The sequence below is a fragment of the Chrysochloris asiatica genome, unplaced genomic scaffold (assembly GCF_000296735.1).
Source record: "Chrysochloris asiatica unplaced genomic scaffold, ChrAsi1.0 scaffold00110, whole genome shotgun sequence".
Lineage (NCBI taxonomy): Eukaryota > Metazoa > Chordata > Mammalia > Afrosoricida > Chrysochloridae > Chrysochloris > Chrysochloris asiatica.
This window is the reverse complement of record NW_006408628.1, coordinates 10,123,540-10,131,058: the sequence shown is the minus strand read 5'-3', so window position 1 is coordinate 10,131,058 and position 7,519 is coordinate 10,123,540. Positions and strand designations below refer to the sequence as shown.

The following is a 7,519-nucleotide window of genomic DNA, read 5'->3' as shown; positions in this document are numbered from 1 at the left end:
TTGCATTTCATGTTCCAATTATTTACAGATGTTTACAGATGTTTCTTCTCATTTTGAGCTGTGTCCCATCAGCAAATGAAGAACCCAAGGGCTTTACTCCATTTGTGTCATCACAGTCAGCTCTGCTTTGAGGAGGCAGCTCTTCCCCAATTGCATTTTGAGTGCCTTCCAACCTGAGGGGCTCATCTTCTGGCACTGTGTCTGGCAGTATTCTGGTGCTCTTCATTATGTTTCAATATTCAATATTATGGTGTTGACACTGGTATTGATAAGGTTTTCAGTGGCTAAATATGTGGAAATAGTCTGCCTCTTTTATAATGGGAGAAAAAGCATGTTCATATGCCAGTGAAAATAATCCAACAGAGAGGGAAATTACTGATAATGTAGGAGAGAGAAGGGAGTGCTGATGTTGCAATGTCTTTGAGAGAGAGATCCACTGGACAAATGAAGAGACTGGCCTTTTCTCGGATTGTGGATGGTCCATCCATAGTAAAGGAAGGACGGTTGAGTTTATGGGGATGGATGCAAGTGTGTGGCTAGCAGTGGAGGTGGGGGTTGGAAAGGTTTTTCTGAGTGCTTCTATTTTCTCAACAAGATAGGAAACAAGGTTACCGGCTGAGAGTGAGGATGGGAGAGGTGTTGGAACCAGGAGAGAATGGTCTAGAAGGATGAGAGAATGAAGTGTGATGGCCAGGCAACATGAGGATACACTCGAAGTCATGGTAATGAATTGAAGCAAGTCTAACGGGTGTGGGTGCATGATTTTCTCTAACCATGTTCAACTGCATGGGTGCAGGTGCAGAACAGATGGAAAGTAGGATTTCAAGGGTTGCCAGTGGAGTTCTACAAATAAGGAAAGGATATCTGAAGATGTTTATTCTTATTCACTAAAAAAAGAAAAAATATTGGTCATAAATTCATACAACTGATTTAAAGATCTATATTAACGGTGTGTAACCCACAGTTGAAAACCACTGGCTTAAAATAGCATACTCATTTTTCCCCTTACTTGGTTTCTTAATGTAGAGACAATCTTAGTGAGGATTTACCCAGAAATCTGGCAGATATTTATTCAATAGCCATGATGTGCCTTTAAGTGTTGTTGGGGGAGATGGAAGAACAATAAGACATCTAACCTGCCTTCAGGTTCTGGGTCTGACTAATGAGTTAGTGAGCACCTGAGTTGAGCATAGACAGGCAGACATTAGAGACGCCCCTCATTGAGCATCTGGGTTAGATTTTAGCATTCAAAAATGGTACCACACCACGGTCAGCTGTCGAAGGACTCTAAGTAGTCAAAACAAATGTCGACCATGATGCCAGTCTTAGAACATGTGGACTCCACATGTGGTCAGATCCATTCAGCAGACAGTCTGATTGCTATTTCCTGTATCCTGAGTAACACAATCTATTTATGCATCTTAACAACAACAACAACACAAGGTGCTATCACTACCATTCCTCTGTCAGTTTTTCGTACTGTGGTGGCTTATGAGTTGCTGGAACCTATGTCACCAGTATTTTAAATACCAGCAAGGTCACCTATGGTGGACAGGTTTCAGATGAGCTTCCAGATAAAGACAGACTAGGAAGAAACAGTAATGAACTACTACCAAATATTTTGTCACTGACAACCTTATGGATATCAGAGAAACACTGTCAGATACAGTGCTGGGAAATGAGCCCCTCAGACTGGAAGGCACTGAAAATGTGACTGGGGAAGAGCTGTCTCTTCAAAGTAGAGTTGACCATGATAACACGAATGGAGTAAATCCCACGGAAGTAAAGCCCACGGGACCTTCATTTGCTGATGGGGCACATTATTGATCTCTCCTTCAGCTGTGTAGGTCTGGATAGGGTCCTTGATGGCCTGGGGCATTTGCTGGATGTCCCAGATGAGAGCCTGATGGTCATCCGCTGCAGTATACATGTAGCAGGAGGAATGTGGACTCTAAGCAATGTCATTGACACGTGCTTGGTGGTTAATAAACCTGGCAAAGAAATGAGGAGGTACAAGAGCTGAAAAGAAAATTTCAAAGGTCAGCTTGAGAAGACAAAATAAAATACTACAATGAAATGTGCAAAGATCTGGACTCAGAAAACCAAAAGGGAAAAACACTCTCAGCATTTCTCAAGCTGAAGGAACTGAAGAAAAAATGTAAGTCTCAACTTTTGTTATTGAAGAATTCTCTGGGCAAATTATTGAATGATGCAGAATGCATCAAAAGAAGATAGAAGAAATACACAGAGTCACTGTACCAAAAGGAAATGGTTGATGTTCAACCATTTCAAGAGGTAGCATGTGATCAAGACCCAATGCTACAGAAGGAAGAAGTCCAAGATGCATTGAAGGAATTTGCAAAGAACAAGGCACCAGGATTTGATGGAATAAAAATTGAAATCTTTCAAGAAAGTGAGGCAGCATTGGAGGCATTCACTCATCTATGCCAAGATATTTGAAAGACAACTATCTGGCTGACTGATTGGAAGAGATCCATATTTGTGCCCATTCCAAAGAGAGGTCACCCAATGGAATGCAGAAATCATCGGACAATATCTTTGATATCCCATGAGAGTAAAGTTTTACTAAAGGTAATACAGAAACTGCTGCAAGCATACATTGACAGAGAACTTTCAGAGGTACAAGCTGAATTCAGAATAGGCCGTGGAACAAGGGATATCATTGTTGATGTCTGATGAATCTTGGCTGAAAGCAGAGAATATCAAAAAGATGTTTACTTGTGCTTTATTGAACACACAAAGACTTTTGATTGTGCGGATCCTGACAAGCTATGGACAAAATTGTGAATTATGAGTATTCCTGAACACTTAATTGTGCTCATGATGAATCTATACATGGACCAAGAAACAGTTGTTTGCACAGAACATGGGAACACTGAATGGTTTAAAATTAAGAAAGGTGTGCTACAGGGTTATAGTCTTTCATCATACTTATTCAACCTGTATGTTGAACAAATAATCCGAGAAGCTGGGTTACATGAAGAAAATCCTGGCATCAGGATTGGAGGAAGACTCATTAACAACCTGTGATATACAGATGACACAACCTTGCTTGCTGAAAGTGAAGAGGACTTAAAATACTTTCTGATGAAGATCAAAGACCACAGCCTTCGGTATGGATTGCATCTCACTGTAAAGAAAACAAAAAGCCTCACCACTGGACCAATAAACAATATTCTTATCAATGGAGAAACAATTGAAGTTGTCAAGGACTTCATTCTTCTTGGATCAACTATCAACACCCATGGAAGTAGCAGTCAAGAAATCAAAGGACGTGTTGCGTTAGGCAAATCTGCTGTACAAGACCCCTTTAAGGTTTTGAAGAACAAAGATGTCAGCTTGAGGACTAAGGTGTGCCTGACCCAAGCCATGGTATTTTCAATAACCTCATATGCATGTGAAAGCTGGACAGTGAATAAGGAAGACCATAGAAGAAGTGATGCTTTTGAGTTATGGTGTTGGAGGAGAATATTGAAAGCATCATGGGTTGCCAAAAGAACCAACAGATCTGTGATGGAAGAAATGCAGTCAGAGTGCTCCTTGGAGGCCAGGATTGCCTAACTTCATCTCTCATACTTAGGACATATTGTCAGGAGGGATCAGTCACTGGAGAAGGATATCATGCTTGGTAAGGTGGCGGGTCAGAGAAAAATGGGACAGCCCCCAGTGAGATGGATTGGCAAAGTCCCAGCAATAGGCTCAAGCGTAGCAACAATTGTGAGGTTGGCCCAGGACTAGGCAGTGTTTCGTTCTAAAAAAACTAAAATAAAACAAAGCCTTTATTCCCTCTACTTTCCTTCCGATGACCACCCATTTCTCTGTTCCCTTTATTATAAAACTCTGTACACTCTATATCCAAATCCTCTCCTCTTATCCTTTCTTATACTTCTTCCAAACAAATGCTGGTCACTCCAGCACTCCACCAAAATTGCTCTTGTAGACATCACCAGTGACATCTATGCTGCGAACTCCAATTGTCAACACACTGTCTTCAACGCATCTCATCATTGGACACAGTTGCTCTCTTTCTTCTCCTTGGAATACTTTCTTCACTTTGTTTTCAAGACACTGCACACTTCTATTTTTCTTCCTAACTTATGGCTATCCCTTCTAATTCTCCTTTGGGTGTTCCTTCTCATCTCCCCAACCTCCTCAGACTAGAGGGCCCAGGACCAGTGTCTGGGTCTCTTCTGTACATATGTTGATCTTATCCGTCCAGTCCCTTGGTTTTAAATTCTATGCATCCACTGAAGAGTCCCAGCTGTATACTCCAGCTAGAACCACTCCTTGAATTCCAGGCTGAAGACCCAAATATCTACTCATCATTTATATTTGCATGTCCAAGAGATATCTCAAACCTAACAACACCAAAACTCAACTTCTGATATTCCCCACCACAAAACCTTTTCTTTCTTGATGTCTTGTCCCATCTTAGTTCAGGGAAACTGAGCTCTCCCGGTTGCTCCGTCCATAAATCTCAGAAATATCCTTTACTTTTTTTCACATTCTAAATCCAATCCATGAGATAATTCTAACTACCTTCAAAATATACCTAGAATCCAACTATTTCTCATCATTTTCAGCAATACTCCAAGTAGCAATTTTTTTTAAATCTGGATTAATTTATTTGGCTCCTTTAGGATTTATTCCCAACCTAGCAGTCAGAATAGTCAATGATGTGACTAGAACAGACCCAGACCTATGTTTCCAGACCACTCAGGCAGCCAGGAAAATGCTGTCCTGGGAAAGGAACCCTCCCTTGAAATTGATTGTTGAAGCAGTGCTCGTGCCTTGGCTAATGTCCTTCCTGAAGTCTTCCCTTAATTCCAGCTTGCAGTTCGAGGCCACCTAGGCTCTGGCCAACATTGCCTCGGGACTGTCAGAGCTGACCCGAGCTGTTGTGGAAGGGGGCTCCATCCAGTCCCTGGTCCAACTCCTGAGTTCCCTCAACATGGCTGTGTGTGCACAGGCAGTATGGGCCCGTGGCAATATAACAGGTGACGGCACAGAATTCCGAGATCTGGTTACTTCAAACAATACCATCCCACCTCTGCTGGCTCTGTTCTCACCAACCAGACCCGTCACGTTTCTGCAGAACATCACATGGACCTTGTCCAATCTGTGCCAGAAGCAAATGCTGCCTGTCCTCTTAGACCTCCAGCAACACTATAACACAGAGGTCCTCTCCGATGCCAGCTGGGCCCTGTCCTACTTCACTGATAGCTGCAACGAGCACATTGGCCAACTGGTTGGCACAGGAGTCCTGCCCAGGCCGGTGGAGCTCATGACCAGCTCAGACCTGAATATCCTGACCCCCTCCCTCTGCACAGTGAGCATCATTGTCACAGGAACGGATCAGCAGATGCAGGTGGCTGTCGACGCGGGCATGCTGAGTGTGCTCCCCCAACTCCTGAGGCATTCCAGATGCTCCATTCAGAACGAAGCAACCTGGACCCTGAACAACATGACTGCAGGACTCAGGTAGCACATCCAGCAGCTGATCAGTCAAGGCATACTGTCTAGCTTGGTGGCTCTGCTGAAAAAAGCTGTGTGGGCAGTGGCTAACTTCACCACTGTAAGGACTGTGGGCCAGTTGGTCCAGCTTGTCCAGTCTGGAGTCCCATGGCCACTGGTGGATCTGCTCACTGTCCAGGACACCAAAATTATTCTTATTATACTTGATTGTTATTGTTGTTATAGGGTTTCCAAGGAGCAGCTGGTGAGCTTGAACCAGCGACCTTGCAGTTCAAATGACTTTGCAGTCTGGCGCATTAACGCACAGTGCCACCCCAGGACTCCATCATATCAGTACCTATATTCTCAGGTAGCAGAGTCTGTGAGAAGGAGAAGTTCTGTATTCTGCTGGAAGATATCGATGCAAGTGATAAAATCGAGGCATTGCAACTTCACAAGAACCATGAGGTTAGCCAGGTAGCTTTGAACATCATTGAGAACCACATTTTAGAGGATGAAGATGGGATCAATCCTCCCAGTCCTAGACCAGGAAGACTATTTCTTCAAGCATATAACCAAAAAACACTAAAGCATATAACCAAAAAACACCAAACCCTAAACCGGTAGATTACATCTCTACTGAAAAGTGGCACATCTGTCTCTCAGGCTATCGCAAGTGAAGGTGAAGTTCTTAAACTTAATAAAGTTTCTGACAGTGGCAAAAAAAAAAAAACATCAAATCTAGTCATTCCTCACCTTAAACCCTCTGGTGACTCCCAGCTCATTCAGTTCTACGTGAGAGCACAACCTGGAGCGTATTCTTCTAAACCTGATCAGTTTGGCTTACTGCTACCACAAGAGCTACAGAAATACCACTTTTTCTAAACTCTCTATACAGATATTATTGACATAGGCAATCTGTCTGCTGGGAACTGTTATATCTAACTAATCACTTCATTCATAGACTACCAACTAACTATCATCCTAGAATGCTTTTGACTAATTCAAGTCAGGTGTGATCCCACGACCTTCAGGAGAACAGTGGGGTATCCAGTTTGCCAACCCCCCAGAGCCATCCTGACGTTCTAAAGCCCTAATGTTCCATGAGATTCTCTTCCCTGACAAATCTTTAGTCCCTCAGCCCCACGCAGGTGCACACCTCGAGTCTGGAGCTACAGCAGCTCCTGCTGGTATAGGTCCAGCTGGTTCTTTTCAGACGCCTCTTTTGTGCACTGACATATCTGAAAAAAGCAGTGGGGGTCGGGGGGAACATATTGAATTTCCATAGATGAAGCAGCTGGCGTCAATGGAAGAGAAAGATGGTATAGTCAGTGGGACTCTTTACATGAGAACCTATTTCCAGAAATCCATATCCATATAGGGTGTTACACAGTGTTAGTCTTGCCCCTGAGATATGGATTAAGGTGTTTCTGCCCATAAAGATTTTCCAAATATTCCCCTAAGTCTGGAATGTAGCGACAGCTTAGGAGCTCAGAATCTGAACATTGTCACCGTGCCCCACTCCCTGGTTTCAAATTCACTTTGCTTGCTTTCTTGTTTTATTTTTATTTTTTCCAGGTGCAGAGATTGGCTAAATGGCCACATCATACTCCTATTTAACAGTATCAGTGCCGACTGGAGGACTTAGTGAGCTAAATTGGCACTGGGGCCGACATGTGACTTTTTGACCTAGTAATTGCAAATATGGAGCTGTTTGTTTTTTCTAAGTGTCTAAACCATGTGGGACAGGTATAAAGTTTCCACATAAGCCAACGTCTTTGGTTAGCTCTGATCTAAACAAACTGCTTCCCACGCCTGGGCCAAGAATATTCCTTCTAGTCCCATCTTTGCCAGCAGTCCCAAGCTTGGAGATTTCCCAAGGTGGAATTTTGCCATATTTCATATGTGGCAAAATCTTAAACCAACACTTCTCGGGTGCCAGAAAACTAGCAACTTAGCCCAGGGTAAAAAAGCAAAGCTGCATTTCTATTAAACAAGATTATTAATGCAGTAGAAAAGAGAAGATCGTTTTGTTAATGATCAG

The 7,519-nt window shown here is 43.0% G+C and overlaps 1 pseudogene; it reads left to right on the top strand.

Moving 5' to 3' along the window:
- Positions 1-1,313: 1,313 nt before the first annotated feature.
- On the top strand, positions 1,314-6,155 carry LOC102830376 (annotated as a pseudogene).
- The last annotated feature ends 1,364 nt before the right edge of the window (positions 6,156-7,519 follow it).